Below are 26984 nucleotides of genomic sequence, written 5' to 3'. Positions count from 1 at the left end.
CGCGCGTTGATTTTGAAGTTTAGGAAATTACGGTAAGCTGATTTGTTAATCATTCGGTTAAATTCGTATGAAACCAATAAACAAACAGAGAAATAAATTAATTGAAGGGCGCTTATTTTTTAAGGCGTCTACTTTCATAATTACACATAATTTTAAAGAAATATTGTGAGAAAGTACCTCAAAGACAGTATTAAATTGTAATTTACTTAAAATACACTGTGATGCATGGGAGTGAAAACCCGTTTTCACGATGTATTGTCTGTTTAAGTACCAATTAACATTTGTTATATTAATTTTTTTGCAGTCATTACAGCATAAGGAATGTAGATAAAGAGCACAATTCTCTTTATAATATTATAATAAAACAGTTGTCAAATTTTGATGAAATCAAACTTACGTTTTTCGCACCCAAGTTTATTAGTACAAAATATATGCACCAGGTGACAAATTGGGGAAAGTGGCAAAAGTCTGATTTAGTTCGTCAATGACGGATGTTTAATAACCATCCTACGGAGACAGGAAGGCGTGTATACCTTTGTTTATGGTATCATTTTCTGTATAAGCAATTTTATTACGTTAACTTATCAGATAATCGTAATATTTGTATTGTAACATAGAATCGATATTTAATTTTAGGCCTACACTTCAGTTTTGTTACTGACGGTGCGATTTGATCTGTAAGTTATGATTTACTGAATACAGAGTTTTAGCATAAAAATTGTGCCTCTGCTGTTTTATCATTGAAATTTCTAATCTGTTTTCACATTAAGTGGGAAAATAAAGTTGTTATTTGTGCGTGTTCTAACCTAATAACATCCTAAGCGTAAAGTTACGTATTTAGTAGTAACGCTGTTAACGCAGTACTGCAACATAAAACAAAAACGTTATTTGATAAGGATCGTTGCACATTAACACTCTTGAAAGATATTAACTAAACATGTGTACTTGCTGAATATTTTGGTAAAATATTCTGGTTTAGTGGCATATTCCATATTGGATTTCCAACAATAAAATCACCTTGGCAAATAGACATTTGTTGGTTGTTATTAAAAATAGAGTACTTATCGAACATTTTTACTCATACAACAATCAGTGTTATTGCCATGAGATCTTTTTAGGTGGTTTTTTTTTACTTTGCTTAAGCAGCAATTGGTCAAAAATCCAGTATGAAATTAAAAACCACTAAACTCTAATTCTGTGATTATTTCGTTACAAAACCTGGTGTGGCACCACATTAACTTTAGTATTTGTATTATTAGATTATAGGAGAAAGAACTGTTGTAAGAGAATCCATAAGCAGGGAACATCTTTGTTAAATATGTCATGTAAGAATAATGATTTTGTCAAAATTTCTCCCATACGTAAGATGCAGTGAAATTTTTTATTTTAAAACAGACTACTTGAAAAAAATTGAATATTACAAGAGAGAGAAGGTTTATAGGAATAAAACTTAAGGAAAATTATTCTTTATCTGTAATTTTGTGTTTTGATCATTACTCTTCAGAAGTGCCAGAACATGAAAACAAGAACTCATTATTTCACTTGTTGATTTGTTGTATTTTTGAAGCCATATTAAAATATAGATGCATTACTGTATATCTGCTTATCGTACAAAATTGTTACTGTACTGCTTTAAGGTTAAAGGTAATTTAAATACTTTGGCTTGTGGTGTTACCTGTTTTAATTTGTCAGTTTTGTTTTCTATGTGTCTGTATTAAGGTTTATCGTGACAGTTACATCAGTAGGTTTGATATAAGATTATTTTGATGTTAAACTTAACCAAACTTCCTGTGTCAAGCTTCTTATAACTGGTAGATAACACCAGAGTTACTGGCATCTTTTGAAACCAAAGGAACATGTTAGAATGTGATAGTGGACAGTTAAAAACAGGACAAACATGAAGATGTGGTTTCAATATCTTGGTATTCATCTTAATGGTTAAAATATTTTGTCCTTACTGTTCTATATTCTCACGAGATAGAACACTGCTAGAGGAAACAGACTTTTAAAAACTAAGAGACTCGGTGAGATGGATGTGAACAAAAAGGAGAAACTTGAAAAGTTGAAGGCTATTAGGTTTAGAGCTCTTGGTTTTCACCATTATGACCCCGGGGTGAAGGTGAAAGGTATTGAATAGGAAAACACCAGTTTCTTGTGAGACCCATTTATTAAATTGTACAAAAACATGTAGTTTGACAGTCCCAAAAACCAAGCTTACATCCATTGTGTTTATTGCTGTGTAGGGTGGATGTTAGAAAATCTAATGTTGGTTTCCAAACATTGTATATTTTGTTCGTTTCTACAATGTCAATATAAAAAAATTTGTCCAACAAAAACAGAAGGTTTCAACCATTATTATAATGTTTTCATACCTATCTTGTGGAAAGGTAGGATTGGATCTTACTCATACCTGGGTTTTTAGAGGATAGAATATGTGTTATTTATTTCTATATGAGGGTTAGATGCGTTTTTCGTTCTGCTCGTGTGTTGGAGTTTGGACACACCTTTTGCAAAACAGGTTTAGAAATGTTTAAGTTTGTTCAGAGTTTGAGTATGTGGAGGCTTAACTTATAAAATTGTTGAGAATCGAAAAAGTTCTTATAAGTGAGGTGAATTGTGTAGTTACACTTTTGTTTAAGAGTAGTAAAGTATTGCTTGTAATTTGATCTTTGAAAACCTGGTTCTTAATAGGTTATTGTTTAGGTGTATGTGACAAGTACAGCTGTGGTAATAGTAAGTTATTCATAAAACTGTGCACGTCTTAGGTGCAGTGGTGGCTTGTGAAACCTCAGGTATTGAGCACGATTGTTTTCTGTAATAAAACATTTTGATTTTATGTATAATACTGTCTACAGCAAATGTTCCTCCAAATCTTATTCCAGTTCATCATCCTTGAAGGACATATCTGATGCGATGATGCATATAACGTTTGTGTGTCTTCGTTCTTTTATAACCCGGATTTTGAGGCCAGCTGCACAGTTAATGAAATTTGTAAGAATAATGTTTATGTAGGTCGCAGCGATCCGTAATTGGCACAAATGTAATGTTTGTTACTAAGAGCATAAAAAATTAAACATGCTTTATGAAATGATGTTTATTAGTTTCTCCTAATTTGTAATATAGTTTGAATTGTAAGTTAAGCCACATCTGAGAGATTACAAATGTGTTTTTGAGCTCAGAAAGGATTCACGTGTAATTAAAGTAAGGACCTGATAAATAACAGTTTATCCTTCATGATGAGATTTAAAGTATAACCAAATCACTCATCCAGTATTAAGTGTCTTCAAAGACAAGTTAGAAAGTTGTGGAGAAATTATGGTTACTGTATTTAAATGTAACTTACCAAACTTGAAACTGATGTACTGAGAAAAACCTTATTAGGTACAGCCACTTGAGTAATTTGTTTCTTGAAAAATTTATTTTCCACGTGCCAGTTGTATTATAATTAATGTATTCACTTTATCAAAGATAACTGATTTTAAGTTAAAGTATTGAAATTAAAAATTAATCTTTTTGTGCTCTAATTACTGTTTTGTTGAAGATCTCACAAAATGATGTTACGCTTCTCTGAATCTATGTAAAATATTTTCTCAACCCAAACAAGCCGTTTTTGCATATAAATTTCTCAACAAGTGGGTTTCTCGACATCACTGATTATTATTTCATTACGGCGATTGTACGAGAAGTGTAAGTTTTTGTGTTTTTCTCAGTGTATTTGTACTTACCTGTTACCATTATGTCTGAACTAGCATACTGTACACCACTATTAACAGTACACGCTCACGCGATCATTCTACATTTCGACACACAGTTACACAACCCCTTTCAAACATGTGGTCAGCTTCCGGTCAGTTACCTCTTTCTTTGTGAACCTGACGATGACCGAAGAAGGTTGAAACGTTGTTCGCTCTTCTATGTAAAATATTTTCTCAACCCAAACGAGCCGTTTTTGCATATAAATTTCTCTGAATCTGTTCAAGTTGAAAGGAATAACACAGGACTGTGGGGTTATAATTCTAGTTTAATGTTTGTAATACACATCAAAAAATGTAACACTTTTTTTTATAAAAACCAAAGAATAATCAGGCATTTTACTACAGATATAAAATTCAGTTTTTGTGGAGCAGAAGTGATATTTTACTTTTCAGGAGCTCAGTGTCCTTTCATTCAGTTTCAGAATGAACGTGTGGTAGTTTGACAGGGATTTGTTTTATATATTTTTAGTAATGAAACCTGTTGGAAGTATCTGGACAGCTATATGCTGTTTAATTTGTTATGGTGTAACATTTGACACAAAGGACTTGTCATGCATTGTTAATACATCAGACATCAAATCATGACAAAGATTCAGGTGTATGAAACCTGAACTGAGGTTTTACATGTGGATAAATTCAGTATTAGATCAATTATTTAAATTAGTTTTAAAGAAATATTGATAAGAACAATACATTCCCTTCAAAAACTTGTGAATATAACTATTAAGTGAGAAATCACATACTTCCAAAATTTCCCCATATTTATGAAAGATTTGAAATTTGTAATATTGGGGTACATTATTTAACATATCTGTGCATTCACTTCTTGAATAACAGTTAGCGTAAAGCAGTGTTTCCTAATCTTTTTCATGCCCCCCACCCCTAAAAAGTTTTAATATGTTCTCACACCCCTCGCAGTAATTATTTATTTAAGAATAAAAGTGAAGGTGGCCAAAACAAATGTTAACTTGCACCCCCAAGAAGTGTGAGCACCCCTGGTTGGGAAGTAAAGTGACAGGAACATCAAATCTTAAATGTATATTGTAATATTGTTTTAATAAATATAAATAATTGAAACATGTACATTCATTGCATGAATTACACTTTAATTTATTACAAATAAATTTTCAATGAATTGGTTGTTAATGATGTACAGGGTGGCCCATAAGTCCTTACCCATCCGTATGTTATTATGTTATATTCAATTACGCGTGTATTATAAATTTGTTTGGTCTTTTATTTCAGAGAAATATGGCCGATGTAAGCACATTTACATTAAAATGTCTCACAGAAGATGGTATCACATAATATTATGCAGTGAGAATGAGAGACACCACACTGGATACATAAGATATATGGATGGGTAAGGACTTACCCTGTAGTTTATCTCACTATAATATTCTGTGTAGGGGACTTCACTGGGTGATAGCAGGAATGAACGTTATTATTAAAATTAATCACAGCCATAATAAAGACTGGTACTAGTAGGACTGCTTGCAGAGAACTAGATAATTATAGTTCGTAATTAAATTACTGTTCTATTAGTAATAATGTTTGTAGCAATTTAGCTAAGCCTAATGTTATAGTTATGTAAAGCTGCATGGATAGTCTAACACTAGTATTATTAATAGCAATAATTGTAACTAGTTATGTATTTTCAAACAACTAGTTAATAATTAATAACTAATGTGCTTTAGTTGTTGGAGTCGTCACAGAAGGACTATTTCTGTTGTGGTGATGGGCAAGATTGTGTTCTCAGCCATCTGGTTTCTCTCCTGACTTGGACTAGAATTATCTTAGTTGATTGGTTTCGAGCTTTTCTGACTCCTACAACTAAATGTGTTGTGAGTTATCTGAATATAGGAGGCTTCTTTTGTCTTTCATTTTATTGGGTACAGTTCGCATGTATTATTATTCTGAAGTCTTGCGAGAGCTTCTGTCTATTACGTATTAATTCATTTATAGTTTTCTATTTTAGTTCTGTTTCTGATTTCTAACTTTTGTTGGTATTTTTAAAGCATTCAAACAAGGTTCTTTTAGTTGTAAGGGAAAATGCTAGCACTGAAGTTATTCTAATAAGATGATCTAGGATTGAATCCCAGCTAATATAGCAAGAAGAAAGATTTCTAATAAGGGTAGTGATAGTGGCTTTTGTGTTAAATGTCTGAGATATGATATAATCCAGTTTATGTCATGAAAAGTAAAACAAAATGTGTATTTTATAAAACTGAGTTGCTACATGTTACAAAATGATGTTAATCATAAGTTACAACAAGAACTAGTTTATGAAACAAGCATTCTGTGATTAAACAGTTGTAACAGATATTAAAATGTTTGTTATATTTGTGTCTGAGAAACCACAAGGTAGGTTTTGTACACCATCTAACAGCAGTTGCTCTGTACTTTATTGAATGACATTAACTTTAATAATTAGGTGGATTATGTGACAAGCTGTGTTTGTTTAAAAACATTTAACTGTATTAGAACTTGTTATATCTTCTGATGCACACAAACAAGTGATGTGTTCTTGTGTTGACTTTTACAGAATACCAAAGTAACTGAAGAAGAGACCACAATGAATCTAGATGATTCTATGTGGAGTGGCAGCTGTCAAACATTGACGACTTGTTTAGTAACGGTAAAAAAATTTTATTTCTTAGGAAAGTAACCAAAGTAGCTTAATTATGAATAATGTATGACCTGACAATCAGGAGATATGATGAAAATATGACCAGAAGTTTGTTTTTTATTACATAAATAATATTGATAGGGAACCAGGACTTAACAAATATTTCTTAGTATTGTAGTGTCATTTCATTCATTGACACAAGGCTCTGTTGTTATTAGTACAGCTGATAGAATTATAGGGTGTATTTACACTACAGATGTGGTGGTTATAAGTAGTAGTTATCTTACTATACAAATCATATGCTAGGAATAACTTGGAATACTTGGTACAGTTTTGATGTCAACATATAAACAATAATATTGACTTATTTTAAAGGGTTCACAGGAGGACTTGTAGGTTGATTCCATGGATAAAAGATTGTATAATAATAGGTTAATATTTATTTATTAGAGAACAAAAGTGATATAGAAGTTTAACTTGTTGGATAATAAGATAATTCCTTTGTGATATATTGTGAAGTTAATTCTATTAACAAGTTTAAATTTGGAAAAAGACAGGCTAGGCTCCTATTAAGATAGTAATTTTTTAAAGGATAATTTGGTTTGATTATGTTAACTTAGATTTGTAGGTTATCACTTACCACTGATATCCCCCTGTAAGGTGTATAACTGGTATAATGACCTCAGAACGGTCAAAATAAGACTGTCATCTTGACCAGGTGTCATGTTGTATTTAATGGCATTTCAAGTGACGTTACCAATGTTGTTATAAGAAAGTAAAATTATGATTAAGTTATTGTTAACAGTGGTTAACTTTCACTGTGTACTGTTTAGTTGTTGTTAACAGTGGTTAACTTTCACTGTGTACTGTTTAGTTGTTGTTAACAGTGATTAACTTTCACTGTGTACTGTTTAGTTGTTGTTAACAGTGGTTAACTTTTCACTGTGTACTGTTTAATTGTTGTTAACAGTGGTTAACTTTCACTGTGTACTGTTTAGTTGTTGTTAACAGTGGTTAACTTTCACTGTGTACTGTTTAGTTGTTGTTAACAGTGGTTAACTTTTCACTGTGTACTGTTTAGTTGTTGTTAACAGTGGTTAACTTTCACTGTGTACTGTTTAGTTGTTGTTAACAGTGGTTAACTTTTCACTGTGTACTGTTTAGTTATTGTTAACAGTGGTTAACTTTTCACTGTGTACTGTTTAGTTATTGTTAAGTGGTTAACTTTTCACTGTGTACTGTTTAGTTATTGTTAACAGTGGTTAACTTTTCACTGTGTACTGTTTAGTTATTGTTAACAGTGGTTAACTTTTCACTGTGTACTGTTTAGTTATTGTTAACAGTGGTTAACTTTTCACTGTGTACTGTTTAGTTATTGTTAACAGTGGTTACCTTTCACTGTGTACTGTTTAGTTGTTGTTAACAGTGGTTACCTTTCACTGTGTACTGTTTAGTTATTGTTAACAGTGGTTAACTTTTCACTGTGTACTGTTTAGTTGTTGTTAACAGTGGTTAACTTTTCACTGTGTACTGTTTAGTTGTTGTTAACAGTGGTTAACTTTCACTGTGTATTGTTTAGTTGTTGTTAACAGTGATTAACTTTCACTGTGTATTGTTTAGTTGTTGTTAACAGTGATTAACTTTCACTGTGTACTGTTTAGTTGTTGTTAACAGTGGTTAACTTTTCACTGTGTACTGTTTAGTTGTTGTTAACAGTGGTTAACTTTTCACTGTGTACTATTTAGTTGTTGTTAACAGAGGTTAACTTTTCACTGTGTACTGTTTAGTTATTGTTAACAGTGGTTAACTTTTCACTGTGTACTGTTTAGTTATTGTTAACAGTGGTTAACTTTTCACTGTGTACTGTTTAGTTATTGTTAACAGTGGTTAACTTTTCACTGTGTACTGTTTAGTTATTGTTAACAGTGGTTAACTTTTCACTGTGTACTGTTTAGTTATTGTTAACAGTGGTTAACTTTTCACTGTGTACTGTTTAGTTATTGTTAACAGTGGTTAACTTTCACTGTGTACTGTTTAGTTATTGTTAACAGTGGTTAACTTTCACTGTGTACTGTTTAGTTGTTGTTAACAGTGGTTAACTTTCACTGTGTACTGTTTAGTTGAACAACTGAACTCATAGTAAAGTTTCTCAGTTGTAAACTTCAGTCACCAGAATGTAAATGTTGACCTTATTTTACAACAGCTATAATGAACTAAGTGATGTAGGGGAATAAATATAACTTAATGTTCATGTTGTATTTATTTGTTTTATAGTTCTTCACATAATGACAAACAAACAATGGTCTGATTTAAAAACCCTAATTTTATCAAGTTGATAGATAATGAACCACTCGGCTCCAGATATGAGGACTGTTGTGAAGAAAATATTTAAACTTTGGAAGTGTTGAAGTATGGTCAGGTTTTTATAAAGATAAAAACTTGAATAATTTTGGTGGTTGTTTTCTCTCACGTTTAGAAATAACTTGACTGTTGGTGGTGTCGTGTGTTTGTTATATTTTCACAAGACCGTAAAGGACCTCTTTACAACGTGAATTTATTGGACAATAAACACAATAAGTTTAATAATTTGTTTAAACAGATTTGGTGTAGTTTATATGAAGGTATTTTATATTTTAAATCAGTTGTTAACAGGAGAGCTATGTTGAAACTAGTATTTAATAGGATAGTTTGTTTTAATGTGAATTTTTAACTTGGTTTTCAGTATTTCCAGTATAGGAGAAAGTGGATGTCTGTCTATTATCTTTCCAGTGTTAAAGTTACAACATTATAAAAATACATTTTATGACAGTACGAAAGAGTTTTTTTTATTACATAATAAATTATTTTCTAGGGGCCCAGAAATTTATGGAAGACACAACAAATTACTTATAGATGAAGTAGAGACAAAACTCGTGATTTTTATTTCAGCTTCTTAAACTGAAGCAGGACAGCTGTTAACCTTGAACCAGAAGAAGGTAAGAAGAGTTACATTATTAAAGATGAAGTAATATTACTGTTACTAACTTTACACATGTTGGTTAAGATACAGTCATAGCTGTACTAAGCTGTAGTTATACAGTAATGTATAATAAGTGACCATATTAAATTGTTTTATCACAGAAGGTAATAACCCATGTGATAGTAGTGAGTTAACATTACATGTTTATGAATATATTTAAACAGGGACTTGTAGTTTTTCTACATTCTGTCAAACTCAATTTATAAATACTTCTGTAGCTTTTTATACCAATTTAAAGACATTCAAACTCACAGAATATTGTACTGTTTTATTTAGAATTAAAGAGAACAGTTCTTACAGTATAAAGTGTAATATTTATTTATAATGGATTCTAACAGTTGTATATGTTCACTGTTACAGTATCAAGTGGATATCAAGACACGTTAGAGTTTTTACTAGGAATTATGGATTAATTTCAGTGATGTCGAGAAAACCCACTTGTAGAGAAATATATATGTAAAATCAGCTCGTTTGGGTTGAGAAAATATTTTACGTAGAAGAACGAACAACGTCTCGACCTTCTTCGGTCATCGTCAGGTTCACTAAGAAAGAAAGAGGTAACTGACCGGAAGCTGACCACATGTTTGGAAGGGGTTGTGTAACTGAGTGCTGGAATGTAGAGGGCAGTGTTAGATGTTTGAATATATAATTTCATATTATTTATTTTATTATATTTAATATAGGTATAAAGGTGTTCCTTTGTATTGGTTTATTTTAGGCTTAGGTTGTATAAGTAATGCTTCTTTGATTTTGCGTTTGTTTGTGTTTGTTTGTTCGAAAATGTGTGAAGATGACTTATGTTCTTTGAATCTGGTTTCCATTTTTCTACTTGTTTCTCCAATCTTACAAAAGAGACATTAATTCCATTAAAAACCTAAAAATTCAAAAGCAGATAAAGGTAACGCTGTAGTCATAATGAACACGAATGAATACATCCAAAAAATGTATAACATCCTATCAGACACGAACAAATTTAAACCAATACACACAAATCCAACAATGACACACGAGACGCAACTAAACATGAAAAAAGCCAACACAATTTCACAAACACTTTATTCCTACCTACGTAAAACCGACTCACGCACACCGCAAATATACGGCATCCCCTAACCTCATAAACCAGATTGTCCATTACGACCAATAATGTCCACATATGAATCGTTTAATTACAATCTTGGTAAATACATAGCATGGGCATTCTCCAAATATGTAACATCAGCCAGCTCATTCATCAAAGACTCTTAATTTCAAGTCTAATCTAAATCAACTTAATCATAAAGCCTTGATGGCCAGTTTTGATGTTATGTCCCTCTTTACAGAAGTTCCAACCACTGAAAGCCTGCAAGATAGCCTCAGAACTCTATATCCGAGACCCTAACCCATCTATAGACATTCCCAGCAACCAATTAGCAACTCTCATAAAATTCACCACAATGAAGACAAACTTCATGTTCAACAACCACAACTATATACAAACAAATGGCCTAAGCATGGGCAACCCAGTATCACCAGTTCTAGCCAATATTTTTATGACACAAGTTGAAACACAAGCAATTAACACAGCATTACATCCACCACTATACTGGTACAGATATGTAGATGACATGGTTGCGGGATTCACATCTACAGAACACACACTTAAATTTTTCAATCACATTAACTCTATACATCCCAACAGGCAGAAAGCAATCAAATATCATTTCTTAACCTCAAAATTACAAGAACCGACACACAATTCAAAACAGAAATCCACCGAAAAATCACGCATACTAGACTATACATTCCTTGGGACTCAGCACATGAAACAAAACAAAAACTCAACATACTAAGAAACCAAATAAACACAGCCATAAAACTATGCTCACCAGATAAAATTAACGATGAATTAGACAAAATAAGACAATACTTCATCAACATCAATAAGTTTCCTCCACAAACCGTAGAAAACATTATACGCACACATCTAGACAGAAAGCAAAATCAACCAACAAAAGTAAATATATCTCATGAATCAAAAAATCACAAAACCATATACTGCTGCATACCATATATTCCTGACATCAGCAAACAAATAACCAACATTTGGCAAAAAACTAGTAACAAAATATGACATTCCAATTAATACCAAATTTATTCAAAAACCAGACACAAAACTGAGGTCTATACTATGTAAAAAGTACACTGACAAACACCACACCAACATTATTTATAAAATACAATGTGATAACTGCCACGACTTCTATATTGGAGAAACAAGTAGAAAAATGGAAACCAGATTCAAACAACATAAAAAGTCACCTTCACACGTTTTCGAACACTGCAAGTCAAATAAACACAACATAACCATAGAAAACACTCAGATACTAAATAAAGAAACAAACATAAACAAATGCAAAATTAAAGAAGCCTAACTTATACAACAACTTAAACCCAAAATAAACCAATATAAAGGAACACCGTTATACCAATATTAAATATAATAAAATAAAACTATATATTCAAACATCTAACACTGCCCTCTACATTTTGACACACAGTTACACAACCCCTTTCAAACATGTGGTCAGCTTCCCGGTCAGTTACCTCTTTCTTTGCGAACCTGACGATGACCGAAGAAGGTCGAAACGTTGTTCGCTCTTCTATGTAAAATATTTTCTCAACCCAAACGAGCCGATTTTACATGTATAGGGATTTATTTCATTTATTTGAATATTTGTAAATTTATATTGTATCAGATATGTTATAGGCCTGGTCTCTCGTTATACATTTGCCACACTAGGACTTAACATTATGTTTACACATATAAAATTTCTACAATGTATATACCAGATTAATTGGATATGTAGTTTTGCCTCAAGTTCTTAAAGTTTCTGTTGAAGTTTCCACTTACCAACTTACAGGATCTTCAACCAATCTGTAGAAAAAAAATTCAATTAGTATTGAAATAAATGGTTAAAATCAATAATTCCTGAACAGTGTAAATTACCTTCCGATGTGTTTTCTCTCCACCTGACATGAAGAGATACTTCATAAACCATCTAACTGATCATGGCAACATGAGCCAGATTTATTTATCTATGATAAATACAAATATATCACAAAATTAGCTTCTTACCAACCTTCCCACACCAGTACGTGTGATCAACATTTGACCAGAAGTTGCTTTGTTTCATATTCTCGTACCGAAAATGTCCTTTCAAAAGACCTTCATTCACTAATTACAAGGAACTTGTAACAACTTAATATTTTGTTTATAATTAAAACAAGAGGTTTAATATTTATACATCCAGAATATACCACATTATAACAGAAACTTAAAGGACATTTTCCATAACTCGTACAATCTAGTACATATAAGGAAAGCAATACTGTTATATATATTATAATTAATATGCACAGAACCAAATTAGACCCAAGTGAAAGGTCTCTGTCATTAATTTAAGTTGTAATGTTCCTTATCCTACATAAATGTGTATTTATACCGTGTAAACAATTTAACATGAAACCTAAAGTTCTAATAAACACTCCTTAAAACAAAATGTGAAAGCAGCGTTATTGTGTCGTGATGAGATAATGTACAGTATTACAGAACTATCAACTAGCATCACAGCACTATGTAAAATGTGTTAACACTCACCGATACAGAAGGTAGGTTCTTGTTTTGAGACATTACCAGTAGAAACCTTTCCAACAAGAAGACACAGGTAATACCTTAGGTGAGTGACTTAGAAATTAGGTAGCTAGAGTGAAAGAAACTTAACTTTCTTGCCCAACATTTTTGTGAAAACTGTACACAAATATAACTTCTAGAGAAAAAATAAATTACACTACAATAAGCACATGGTATGACTATATACCATACAATGTTATAAAAAATGTATAACAATTCAAAGAAGTAAAGGTATAAACTATTACAGAATGTTCTAGACCTGCATGATACAAAAGTCGAACTGTGTTAAATATCTGATAAAAATCACTTCAGTAGTTTCTTCTTATATTTGTTTAGATGTTAAATAGTTTACCTTTTATAATAACTTTACAAAACCATCATAAAGTGAAATATTTTTAATCGTCTTTTGTAACATGAACCAAAAGCAGTTTGGCGTTTGTTTCAGTGCACAATTTCTAACATCAAAATTAAAGAACATTCATTTATAATGTGGACTAAAATTACCTTCATGTTGCTCTTTAATTCATTATCAACATGGGAACATTTCAGTACAACTGAAGTCTGAGCTGTAGTTTGTTGTGATTTAACACCACAACATCCACATTGTTTTTGCTGTTGTTCTGGGTGAAACGATTCTTGTGTTTTTCATAGAATAAAACAACTGTCAGTTGAATTTTCATGTTGTGCAATCTGTCTTCAAACTTGTCTATTACTTACAAATATGGAGCACCTAGTAGTGGGAAAACAAGTCCAAATGTTTGGTTTCTAATTTCCTTGTATCTAAAGAATTCTACAAGATTTAGATAAAACCAGAGTAGTAAAATGTCTAAAATCTATCAAAGACACAAAAAACCCTTAGAAAACCTTGAAGACAGGACAGTATTATCTCTTTTGTGCCAATTACCCATTTTAATGCTTCTACACAAATAAGTGTTACATTCAAGATCTAATTATACACTTTTATTATCATAGTATTTAAGTTAACATTGTAATGACTGTTTAATTTTTTTTAGGATAAGGCTACTGACTTTAAAACTGAGGAACACATACTTATTGACCAAATTTAATAGACTTTGTCTGAAAATAAGCTTTAAATAATCTCTGGTAGTTAAACATCTTTGTGAGGAAATATGTCAAATAATATATTATCTCAATGTTCCTATTTCTTTAGTCTTTTAGCTCTGAAATTCATACTGACTCAACTCTATTGTAATAGGTCAGAGGTCAAATGCCATTTCATCATGTTTGTTGGCTTGTATTCAAAAGTTTATTGAACTACTGTTTTATGAATTTATCCCAATAAGTTTGGTATCAAATTGTACATTAATTGAATTATAATTTCTTAATCTAAATACCAATATTTGTAAGTCGTGTTGAATGTAGTAATGGTTAAAATTTAGACGTTTGTGATGTAAAAATACTATCAGGTCATCCGAGGTGTAATGTCTGAAAATTTAATACAGAAAGTGCATCATCATTTCTGTCTTTGTAGAAGGTTTTAATGACTAAAATATGTAGTAGAATGTGTATAAAAATATTCAGACAAAAGAAACTAACCCAACTCCACTTTTTCAGATAATCAAATGAACCCTTATAAAGATGGGTCTGTCTGAGGAGCACATTAGGCATATACTGATTTGAGTTTAAAAAAAAGACAATAATGTAGCAGAAACTACACGAAACATTCATGGTGCTTATGGTGCGGAGCCTCTGAAGCAAAGAAAATGTTGAAGGTGGTTTCAGAAGTTCAGATCAGGTGACTACAGCTGAAGTGATGCGCCACGTTCAGGTCGTCCTGTTGAGTTTAATGGTGACTTGCTCCTGGCTGCACTTGATAAAGATTGTGCTGTAACAGACGAAGAACTAGCACAAACTTAATTCAACCCATTCATCAGTTCACTGTCATCTGCAACAGCTTGGAAAGATGTCAAAACTTGGAAAATTGGTCCCCCATGATTTGACAGAAGCCCAACTTAGAGCAAGGGTGGACATCTGTACTCTTGTGAACGTAACTCACCCTTTTTGGACAGGTTAGTGACTGGTGATGAAAAATGGATATTTTATAAAAATGTTAAGCAGCACAGACTATGGCTAAAGCACAGCCCAAAATGAACATCTGCCCTAAGAAAGTCTTTTTAAGCTTTTGGTGTGGTCCACTTTGACTTGCTGCCACTCAATGTAACAATTACATCAGACTTCTATTGTCAACAGTTTAGAGCACTTGAATGTTGCACTGAAAGAAAAAAAACCTGTTTTGACCAATCATAAAGGTGTTGTGTTATACCAGGATAATACACGGCTCCATCCAGCAAGGAACACATCTGTAAAGACTGAAGAGCTAAACTGGAAAAACTTCCACATCCTCCATATTTTCCAGACCTTACTCCATCTGATTATCACCTGTTCTGAAGTTTGCAGAATTATCTTGACAGAAAAGAGCTAGGAACACAAGATGTCAAAACTACCCTCTCTACATTCTTTTCCTCCAGATCCCAAGAATTTTATAGAAGTGACATTCAGGAGGTAATTAATAATAATGGAACATACATTATTGATTAAAAAACATTCAAAGCATTTGAACTCCATTTTCTTTTCCTGAACCTAAAATTGGACATTACTTAAGGGATGACCTGATAAGTCTGTAACTTTGTACAATTTAGGAAGTTGAATTATCAATACTGAATATGAAATAAAAACCTTATGTTTATTTTGCTCAGATATGGTTCATGTACTGAATCAAATACATTAGCCCCACTCATCTATTTCCATTTTGGAAAACAGTCCTTATGTATATCTTCAATATATCACATGTGAATAACCAATCAACAAGCTCAGAATGTCCCCCTAGTGGTTTTCTCAGACATTTTATTTGTTAGGAAGCCATCTCCTTCTTTCAAACCAATAATCAAAGGAGGTAGGTTGTGTCTTTAGTAAATGAAAATTTCATATGTTTTAGACCTAAATACAGCTTAGTTACAAAGTTTAATAAATTATAGTGGTATCAGTGTAGGTTATAACTTGATGGTTATTCATCGGTATATATAAAACTAACCAAACACTTTGTTCCATGTCCTCAACATGCAAAATCTTAAAAGGCTTAGCAACCTATGTCCAGCAATAACCAAGTGCAAAGGTCATAGTTAAAAAGAAATTGTTTATTTATTGTTCTATGCTTTGAGTCAAACAAGTTTAATAATTTATTTTTAAATAGTAATTTGTGTACATATAATAACTGAAATGTGATTGTATATTTCAAAATATTAATAGTGCACTAACACACAGCCAAGACTGAAGGTTAGCTTTATGTTGCTGGATGTGGTAATAGTGACTACACATACACCATATCGATGCAAGTCGTGGAATGTCAGTAATAAATATATAACGTTATTAGACATTAGTTATTTACAGTAAACAGTTTTTATTTTTGTATAATCTGTCATAATAAATCATAATTTCTATTTATTTCTTATGGTAGTTACAAAATTGGTCAGTTGACACATCCTACAGTGTATAGAAAATAAAATACATTGTCTTATTACCATAAACAAATGTTTGAAATGTATTTAGGTAGTTTCAGAGATTGGACAAAGGGAGTTAATATTTTCACCAACAAATCTAGCACAAATATATCATTACAAAATCTGACTTTTTCTGTACAGAAGACTTCTAAACTTTAGTAAAGGTTACACATATTGTATAAAAGGTTATAGGGTAAATACTTAACATGCACATATGAAATAGTGTATATTATACTGAGCCCATTGTAAAAGGGTTAACTAACAAGTAATCTTATAAGCTTCAATAACATTACTTCTTTACTTAAAACTAAACCTTAACCTATTGTTATACAATCAACCTTTTGTCCCTGGAATCATCCTAGAAGCTCTCTATGAATCCTTTAAAATAAGTCAATATTATTTCTCAGATATGGACGTCAAACTTTACAAAGTATTCCAACCGAGACCTAACCACTACATCTGTAGTGTATATACACCCGATAATTCTATCAGCTGTACTAATAACAATCACTACATCTGTAGTGTAAATACACCCTATAATTCTATCAGCTGTACTAATAACAATCACCACATCTGTAGTGTAAATACACCCTATAATTCTATCAGCTGTACTAATAACAACAGAGCCTTGTGTCAATGAATGAAATGACACTACAATACTAAGAAATATTTGTTAAGTCCTGGTTCCCTATCAATATTATTTATGTAATAAAAAACAAACTTCTGGTCATATTTTCATCATATCTCCTGATTGTCAGGTCATACATTATTCATAATTAAACTACTTTGGTTACTTTCCTAAGAAATAAAATTTTTTTACCGTTACTAAACAAGTCGTCAATGTTTGACAGCTGCCACTCCACATAGAATCATCTAGATCCATTGTGGTCTCTTCTTCAGTTACTTTGGTATTCTGTAAAAGTCAACACAAGAACACATCACTTGTTTGTGTGCATCAGAAGATATAACAAGTTCTAATACAGTTAAATGTTTTTAAACAAACACAGCTTGTCACATAATCCACCTAATTATTAAAGTTAATGTCATTCAATAAAGTACAGAGCAACTGCTGTTAGATTGTGTACAAAACCTACCTATAGTAGTTTCTCAGACACAAATATAACAATTAACAAACATTTTAAAATATATTACAACTGTTTAATCACAGAATGCTTGTTTCATAAACTAGTTCTTGTTGTAGTTTTGTTCTGATAAGCTACTGTTATGTTGTAACTTATGATCAACATCATTTTGTAACATGTAGCAACTCAGTTGTTTTATAAAATACACGTTTTGTTTTACTTTCCATGACATAAACTGGATTATACCTTCTCTCACACATTTAACACAAAAGCCACTATCACATGTTGAACTGTCTTAAAATTACAATCTTGCAGTCCACATCAGTGCTGTTTGTACAGAGAACTATAAAATGAACCTTGTAGCCAGAAACCAGTTTTATTCAAATAATACTGAAGCAGAATTTTCAGCCAGAAATGATCTAACCAATAGAGCCGAACAATTATCTTGATTTATTAAAATTATAAGTAATTTACTGTCATAAAAATAACCAACTAACCAAACTTGGTGTTTCCATGAGATGTGAACACTGTCATAGAAGGATCAACTAACCAAACTTGGTGTTGCCTGAGATGTGAACACTGTCATAGAAGGATCAACTAACCAAACTTGGTGTTTCCATGAGATGTAAACACTGTCATAGAAGGATCAACTAACCAAACTTGGTGTTTCCATGAGATGTGAACACTGTCATAGAAGGATCAACTAACCAAACTTGGTGTTTCCATGAGATGTGAACACTGTCATAGAAGGATGGATTAAGATCTCACTGATTGTTTTATCTTGTAACAAAAATTTTAGAAATGATCTGATTTTGGTGTTAAACAGTAAATGTTGATACAGTGTCTTTTTTATAGTCAACAGTAAATATTCAAGATGTTCAGAAAGTCACTGTGCAGTTTTGTAATCATATTTTATTCAGTCTATTTCAAGCCAGCAACTGATAGCGGTGTTTAGAAACAAAATAAGAAGGATCCAGGACTGTATTGATGTCAACGGGGGTCACTTTCAACATTGTTTATAATTGTCATTCATATTTACCTCCTGTATTCTATATTGAAACATGTCTGTTAATAAATATATAAGTGGACAGCGACTTTCCGAACACCCTGTAGTAAGACCAGGAGACACAAATATAAACTTTGGCACAAACTGAGCTTAAACAATTTCACTTTTCTCATAGGGAGGTTGGTTTTGGAAAAGATGTCTTCAGATATGTAGATATAATTAATTTAATAAAATTCAAGACAAAACTTGATCAATATTTAAATGAGAATAGTTGGATTCCATATCTTTAATGGAATGAACAGTCAAAAAATGAACCAGGAAGCTGTTGGTTGCCCTCAATTAAATCATCATGAGAAATCTTTCTTCTAACTATAATCTCTGGGATTGAAACGTAGATTTTGTTTGTAGAATCACTCCAGTGCCATCCACTCACCCAGCATCATCCCTCACGAGTTAAACCAACTTATTTGAATGCTTTAAAAATACCAACAAAAGTTATAACCCAGAAAAGTATACAATGAATCTAACTTTAACAGACAGAAGCTCATACAATCATTTATAATAATATTATGTTGAAAAGAAAGTCATGTTATTTAATTAAAAAATGTTGTTACTGGTTTTCAGAAAATGAACTTGAAGAATTGTCTTCTTTTTCTTCTATGACAGTATCAAAAAAACCTTGACCGTAACTTCTGAATAATTGAGACGCTTGGAAATAAATTTTAACCGATAAAAACCTAAAGAAATTAGTACAAATGATAAACTGTATGCCATGTGAATTTAGAAAAAGGTTCAGAGGCTACAAGAAATATATGTACACAATTTATCAGGAAGTGTCTACAATGGTTTGCAAAGTCCCACACAATATATCAGGAAGTGTCCACAATGGTTTGCAAAGTCCCACACAATTTATCAGAAAGTGTCCACAATGGTTTGCAAAGTCCCACACAATTTATCAGTAAGTGTCCACAATGGTTTACAAAGTCCCACACAATTTATCAGGAAGTGTCTACAATGGTTTGCAAAGTCCCACACAATTTATCAGAAAGCATCCACAATGGTTTGCAAAGTCCCAGTCATGAGAATTTGATCTCATTGATTCCCAATGTTCTGGACGGCCAAGATAAATCAATAAGATGCCCTGCAAGCCACAGTTGACCATGCAAGGAAGGTAGGAAGGTATTTCATGTTTATTGGCACAAAGCTACTAAGCTATCTGTGCCACACAAGATGTAGTGCACTATAGTGGTATATTGAAATTAAGGTAAAAATATGTAAAATTTAGACCTGCCAGGAAGACTGAATAATTAAGTTCAAACTTGCTGTCAGTCATCTGAAGTTGGCCTTTCAAGTCCTGAGTTCAGGTCAAAATAAAAATTAAAATGTGTAAAAGAAATCATACTAAAACAGTGTGTAGTCCAATAAAAACTAAGTTAAAAAGACAAATGGTTCTTAAAAATGTGAAAACATAAGTGAGGTGGGCAGTATCACCTATGACATTGGCTAATGTCAAGGGCAAACCTACCTTAAAAATATGTTTAAAATAGTGTCGTCGTTCTTGGTTGTGACAACAGCATGATAATAAAATACGTACGATTGTGACCTGAGTGCCACACACAGACCATACATTGGTGCATCAGTACCGGATAAAAGGAAGTGGTGAGCGACAAAAACTGTCACCAATGTGTAACCTAACCAGAATAACTTCCTCCATTTGATCTTTATAGAAACAAGATGACCAAAGAGCTAAAGAATATTTTGGTGCCCACTGACCCCACCCACCATGAACCTCTACGAGGGGATGCACTACAAGGACACTGCAGCAAAGCCAGGGTTTCGTGAGCACTATACCCAAACACCAGCATCAGATACAATGTCCACAACACCTGTTGAGAACTTCCAACACTGGTACTTGGTTGACCCTAGCCAAAGTGGACTAGCTGATTGACCCAAGGAGGGACACCCCAAGACTGCCCATGTACAGGAACTCGAGGCCAAAATGGTGTGTTGGAGTTGGACCTCCCAACCACCAGGATCCTCTCCTCCTCTTCACAGGTCACCATGCACAGCAAACATGAGTAGATGTTCAGATCCCAGAAGAGATAAACTGAAAGTAGACCATGCAAGAAATGGCTCAACAGCTTTGTACAACCTGTACCCACTTCCACGAGTTTGGAAAAGTTTCGAAATTTGAACAATGGGTTCCACATGATTAGACAGATAATCAAAGGATCACCATTTGTTCATCTTTGAAAACAAGACATGCTAATAAACCATTTCTGGGAAGAATCATTACTACTGATGTAAAGACAATGGTTGAATCCCTGTTAGACATCTGTTCCAACAACAAAGAGTGGCCTTACATCAAAAAAAAAAAGTTTTGCTTTGTGCTTGATGGGTTCTGGAAGGTGTAGTCTATCATAAAATTTTGAATACAAGTCTACAAATGTGGTATGTCCTCTGGCCTCTTAGATACCTGTAACAATGGAGTTAAAACAAAACTTAAAATATTAAGGTACTTTTATTTTGACACTTTAAGTAAATAGAGACGAAGTCTGTTTGTTCTGAATAGTTTAACATATTTATTTAACCAGTGTTTTAGCAATTTTTTTAAGCTTATAACAACTTGCATTATCACAGGTAGAATCCACATTCAGGTTTACACTGACACCTTGAGGTTTTCTAAATTATCTATATAATTCACCATAAATCAAATAAACACAGATAAACCTACAAGTGCTGTATCCAACAAGCTGATCAGCCAGTCCTATCTTCAACACTTCCTTTGCTGAAACTTGCCACCCTGGTGAGGAAGGCAGCCTCTTTCACCCTCAATTAACACCTAAGACAACCAATAAAAAATTTATACAGATAAAAACTACTGTTAATCCAAGACATTATAGGAAACTAATTTTTTGTACCATGTTCTAAGTAGTTAAAAATAACAATTATTGTACCACGGTATCGATTCTATTCACAATACAGATGTTAAACCTTCTATTACAGAACATCAGAGATTAACAAAGTTCCACTAAATACAGTTGACATTGGTAAACATCGTACACCAATCACAGTTCATTCTTACACTGCAATGTTTTTCTGGACCAATTAGAAGGATACAACAACAGGTACAGAAATGTTATGAGCTTCACAACTTTACGTAAAGAACTGTTTATTGCAAATATGAAAACATTCAAAATATGGCTAATTTTTGTTTCTCAAAAATGCTGCTATGTATAAAATATGAAAATTGTCAGTTTGTAAGTCGTTCACACGATTATTTTTAACATATACATGAATGCCTTTTCTACCAACTGTCTATTATCCGTGTTTATTGGTTAGCATGTCAGACTCCACAGTGAATAGTTCAAGTCACAATGCTGCTCAATATATTCAAAACTTTAACCTGTAGATATATTATACAAGTTACACTAAATCATTTTTCCTATTCAAATAAATGGACAAAGTCCAGTAGGTGTCACTAACAGTTTACATTATTTTTAGCCAACAGTTTAAAATAAGAGTTGTCTATATCTTAGCCCTAAAGATATCCAACCTTGGTGCACTGTTCAGTTACTATTCAGACTTTTGTGGAGCACATTCCATTATATGTATGTAGGCAAATAAAAACAGTAGCAGGAGGATATGAGACTATGAAGTAACAATAAGGATTTTTAACCATAAGGTTTATAAATAAATGCCTTAAGTTCTGAAGTAGAAGCTTTATGATAACTTAAAAATAAATTGTTTCATAACTTTGCATTTTCAAAGTACAACTGATACACAATATTGACTTAAACACAAAAAGACCAACCAACCAACAGTAGGTAGTATACTAACCAGTACTGTTTTAAATATTATAAACAGAAGATTACACAAAATATACTTGTTACTAATACAAAGAACAGGTTCCCTTAAAATAAGGCATTACTTTAGTTAACTAACTGATGCGATTCTTTAGGTAAAAACAATCATTACTGACAACCTAATATACATAAGATTCCAACCATAAAAAGTCATTTATAAGTTTACTTAATAAGAACTTCGTTTATGTAATAAAGTGACATAACTTGTGTTCTTCATAGAATTTTAGAACTGGAGGGTAAAATATGTTAGATGTTAAATTCTAAGAATGAATCTGTGAAACATTTGAAACAAGAGTGTGTGGCCTTCAGGTAAAGATTACAAGTCAGGTAGACAACCTTTATTCTAACAAGTTTGACTGACAAATACTGTGGTGTATGTACTGACAGGAGGATCATGTGACAAGCTACAGTTTACATGGGTCAAGCCAATTTGTAATGTTATAATACAGAGCTGGGAAAATAAAGAAATTTGTTTATCTATTAAATGTTAGGTCCATAATTAATTACTGTTACTAAGAACTTTAATATAATAATCAAAAACAATAATAAATATAAACAATAATTCTGATTAGTTTATTATTTCAAGTGACATGAATCACCAATCTCTAAAAATACTTGCATGTACCAAACACCCACTTCAGAACGTGTGTTTGATATAGATGGTGACTCTAAGATCAGTAATATAACAATTTTGCATATGTACAAACGGCTCATTTTGGTTGAGAAACTTTTTTTACGTAGAGGAGCGAACAACGTTTCGACCTTCTTCAGTCATCATCAGATTATAACTATTTATATGAAAGAAATCTGTTTGTGAAACACTTGAAGTTCCAGGTTAGCAAGAGTTCTGTTAAAACAAAAATTAGGGCAGTGAGTTGTAAAAAACAAAGTAGTTTAGTTTGAATTTCACGCAAAGCTACTCAAGGACCATCTGCACTACCCCGTCCCTGATTTAGTAGTGTTAGACTAGAGGGAAAGCAGCTAGTCATCATCACCAACAGCCAACTCTTTTACCAACAAACAATGGAATTGACTTTAACTTTATAATGCCCCCATGGCTAAAATTGCAACCATGTTTGGTGTGACAAGGACTAAAACCCGTGATCCCCAGATTACAAGTCAAGTGCTTTAACCAACTGCCTATGCCAGGTCAAAACAAATTGGGCTTAATGTAATAAGTAAATTTTATTTTTATCCTGTTTAACTTTACAGTGTATTTACTGAACACAAGTTTTAAATAAATAGTTAATTAGTCTTAAGGTTTCTGTTCTTATAGACTTAAACAATAAGGTATTAAGCTATACATTGGATATGAATTTGTTACTTCTACAAAATTTCCCCAGTAAATAATTGTTTTTGTATAATAAAAAACGCACGTTGTTAACATATTTTATTTTTATTACACATTCGAAAAACATGTTACACAGCATAAAGTTCTCAACTTTGTTCCATAAGGTTTTTAAAGGAATTATTAAATAAATAATTTACATCATAAAATTATGGTGAGTTGTGTGTGTATTAACGTCATACATGAGATAGTTGAAGGTATTATAGTGGACGTTATTAACAAAATTGTAATATCTTTGAGTTATGTACTAAACTACAACAAATAGATGCGTCGCTAACACTCGATATGTTTAGGGGTAAACTGTACAAGTGCCAAGAATTCTGGCATCTCAGTCTTAATAATGCATAATATACTACTACTAGTTTACACAAACAGACTTAATCCAATCAAGGTGTTTACCTTGTATCTTAAATATCACTTAAAATTTACAAAACGAAAATATGGAATTTTCTATATCATATTATGCATTAATAAGTATTAAATTCTATTACTCTGGGTAAAGAAGCACAACGCAGTTCCAACCTTCCTTCTGAAATGTTTAATCACACGCTCTTTTTACACTACCGCCTTCTGGAATTCGATATCTAGTCGTGTGTGAAAACAAATTATAAATAAAACTTGAAATTATTTTTATTTTAAGAATGTAAAACGCCTCAGTGTCAAGGGATATCTTTAAGTATTAATATTTCTGTGATATTTCATTACAATAACACTAATACAATATTTCTTTAATTCTTAATTCGCGAAATAACGAGTTCCAATTTGATGATAACATACAAAACTTTTTCGAATTATTAAAAATATGCCAGAAATTACAGCTGCCGTAAATTATGGCTTCTTTTCCAAGAAGCATAAATGTCGGTACCCTTTCTTCATAGGGTAATTATTTAAAATTCTCTGTCCTTTACTTGACCAATAGTTTTCATTTTTCTTGTCAAAAGTCCAGTTTTTGCGGGTTTTTTGTTGTTTTTTTTTACGTACAATAACATGTGGAAACTATGGATGCATCAAATCAATCTCTAATATATCCATTTTTAAAATCTCAGAAATAATTTGATCCAATCCATTTTTATGGCCTTGAAGACAATCTAATACAAGGCCATAAAAATTAATTGGATCAAATTATTTCTGAGATTTTGACATTTTTGTCTAATAATCAATCGAAAACTGATACCCTTAAATAGTTTTAAGAAAACAATAAATCATTTTCTGTTATGTATTGATTATAAAGGTTAGAAAATTCTAGTAGGTTATTTTAGTAAATACATTGGTCAATTAAAATATTATATATTTTATCTGCTCACAATATTTAGTGATCATTTTTTAAATTGCGTAGCTCCAAAATAATGTCAAATTTCAAACAAATGATGTTAGAAATTACTTAAAATATCTAATAAATTGTAGGTAAACAATCTATATCCTGATGCGTAACAGTGAAAACCTGCTTTTGCTATTTAAAGTGCATGGGAGTGTTTATTCATTAGCAAACCACTTTGATCTATTTGCTCTATTCACTGAAGCAAATCGGACTCATGATTTTGGCGTTTAAAATCTGCAAATATACCGATTAAGAGTAGGCAAGATGTCAAAATGATATCAAAACTATAAGTTGGAAACTGTACTGTAAATCGATAATTCAGGGTGGTGATAAGTGCCCTTTGTCCACTCTTGAGGACACTGATATTTCTATACAGTCAACATTAGAGAAATAAAATGTGTTATAAAGAACTTGCATAGTAATCAAAATTCTCACAACAGTCATATTATATATAAATATTTATATTTACTCCACCGTTTAACTATAATTAGCAATAAAACTGTTGTCTAACTTGATGCTATATTTTTTTTTTTCAACGAAGATTATTAGTCTATAATATATTCGCTAGGAAGTGTGATTAGAATGGCTGATTCAGCTGATCGAGGAAGGAGACGTAAAAAGCGTTTAATTATACCTCCTACCAAGCCAGGAGGACGGGTATGCATTTTTTTATGATGTTATAATCTGCTTATGCAGAATGTCTAACTGTTTACATATCCCAGATAATTATGATATTTATCGTAATGTGGAATAAGTGTTTAGGGTAGAGTTTAAGCCTACACTACGGTCTATAGTACTGACGCTGTGATACACTGACATTTTAATGCGGCTTGTTCTGTGTGTTGAAAGGTTTATTCCAATTTAAGGGTTACATAGCTTTAAATTAAAAACCGTGCTTAATGCCTCTGCTATTTATCAGTTATATTGCTAGCCTGTATTAGTATTTAGTGGGAAATATGAAAACATATTATTTCAAATGCATGTTTCACGTTGCGTGTTACTGTTACGAATACTTTCAATATTGTAAAAACTAACGTTGTATATTTGTCATAAACGTAGTGATAGTGACGTAGGATACGTAGTACTATACCATAACAAACAAAAAAAAAACATTTAATGAGATAGAAATTACCTGAATTAACACTTTTACATTATTTTGAAAAGATTTTTAGAACATCTGTATTTGCCAGTTGTGATGAATATTTTGATAAAATCTCAGTTTAGTGGCTTACATTTCGTATTAAATTTTTGGTCATAACTTCACCGTGGAATTTTGTTATTTATTGGTTTAAATAAATCTACATTTAAAGTGAATGAAAACAGTTCTATTGACATATTTCTTTTAATTTGAATTTTATAATTTTGGAGAGCGAGAACACATTTACACATACAACAGTTATGGGCATGTCTTTTGGGTATTGTTATTTGTAATAAAAAGATAGTGTTTTTTTAAGTGTTGATTTTGTGTTAAACGACAAATGGCAATGTACTGTAGTGATTTTAAGGCCAAAAATTCAGTATGGAATATAGGTCTCTAATCTGCACTTTCACCAGTACTTTTTGTACTAAAATTTTTGTGACAACTCAATTCCATCATGTGTATTATCAAATTACAGGAAAGAGAATCCGAACAAGAAAATCCACAACCAGGGAAAACCTTGGTTATACTTGCTAAGCCACATCATGATGATCAACTTCATGTATGTCTAATGATTTATTTTTGTGAACTTTTTGTATTATTTGTAACATACAATAAAAAAAATCTTTATG

General features: G+C 32.0%; 2 long non-coding RNA genes across 6 annotated transcripts; one reads left to right on the top strand and one right to left on the bottom strand.

Annotated features, from left to right (window-relative positions):
* The first annotated feature begins 435 nt into the window (after positions 1-435).
* LOC143246996 (uncharacterized) lies at positions 436-15792 on the top strand. Of its 3 annotated transcripts, none has more exons than XR_013026301.1 (4): positions 436-544; positions 6301-6393; positions 9236-9359; positions 14652-15792. It is a non-coding gene; the product is annotated as an uncharacterized LOC143246996 (long non-coding RNA). The 3 variants fall into 3 exon arrangements; XR_013026302.1 differs by lacking the exon at positions 14652-15792 and adding an exon at positions 9764-12368; XR_013026303.1 differs by having other exon boundaries at positions 439-523.
* On the bottom strand, positions 12008-24470 carry LOC143246995 (uncharacterized). 3 transcript variants are annotated; one of them, XR_013026300.1, is made up of 5 exons: positions 24388-24470; positions 21417-21524; positions 17415-17507; positions 13581-13806; positions 12008-12320 (listed from the first exon to the last, which is right to left on the bottom strand). It is a non-coding gene; the product is annotated as an uncharacterized LOC143246995 (long non-coding RNA). The 3 variants fall into 3 exon arrangements; XR_013026299.1 differs by lacking the exon at positions 13581-13806 and having other exon boundaries at positions 12010-12320; XR_013026298.1 differs by having other exon boundaries at positions 12255-13806.
* Between the last annotated feature and the right edge of the window lie 2514 nt (positions 24471-26984).

Source organism: Tachypleus tridentatus, chromosome 3 (assembly GCF_004210375.1).
Source record: "Tachypleus tridentatus isolate NWPU-2018 chromosome 3, ASM421037v1, whole genome shotgun sequence".
Lineage (NCBI taxonomy): Eukaryota > Metazoa > Arthropoda > Merostomata > Xiphosura > Limulidae > Tachypleus > Tachypleus tridentatus.
Note: the sequence above shows the minus strand (reverse complement) of the source record. Positions and strands in the feature narration are given on the sequence as shown.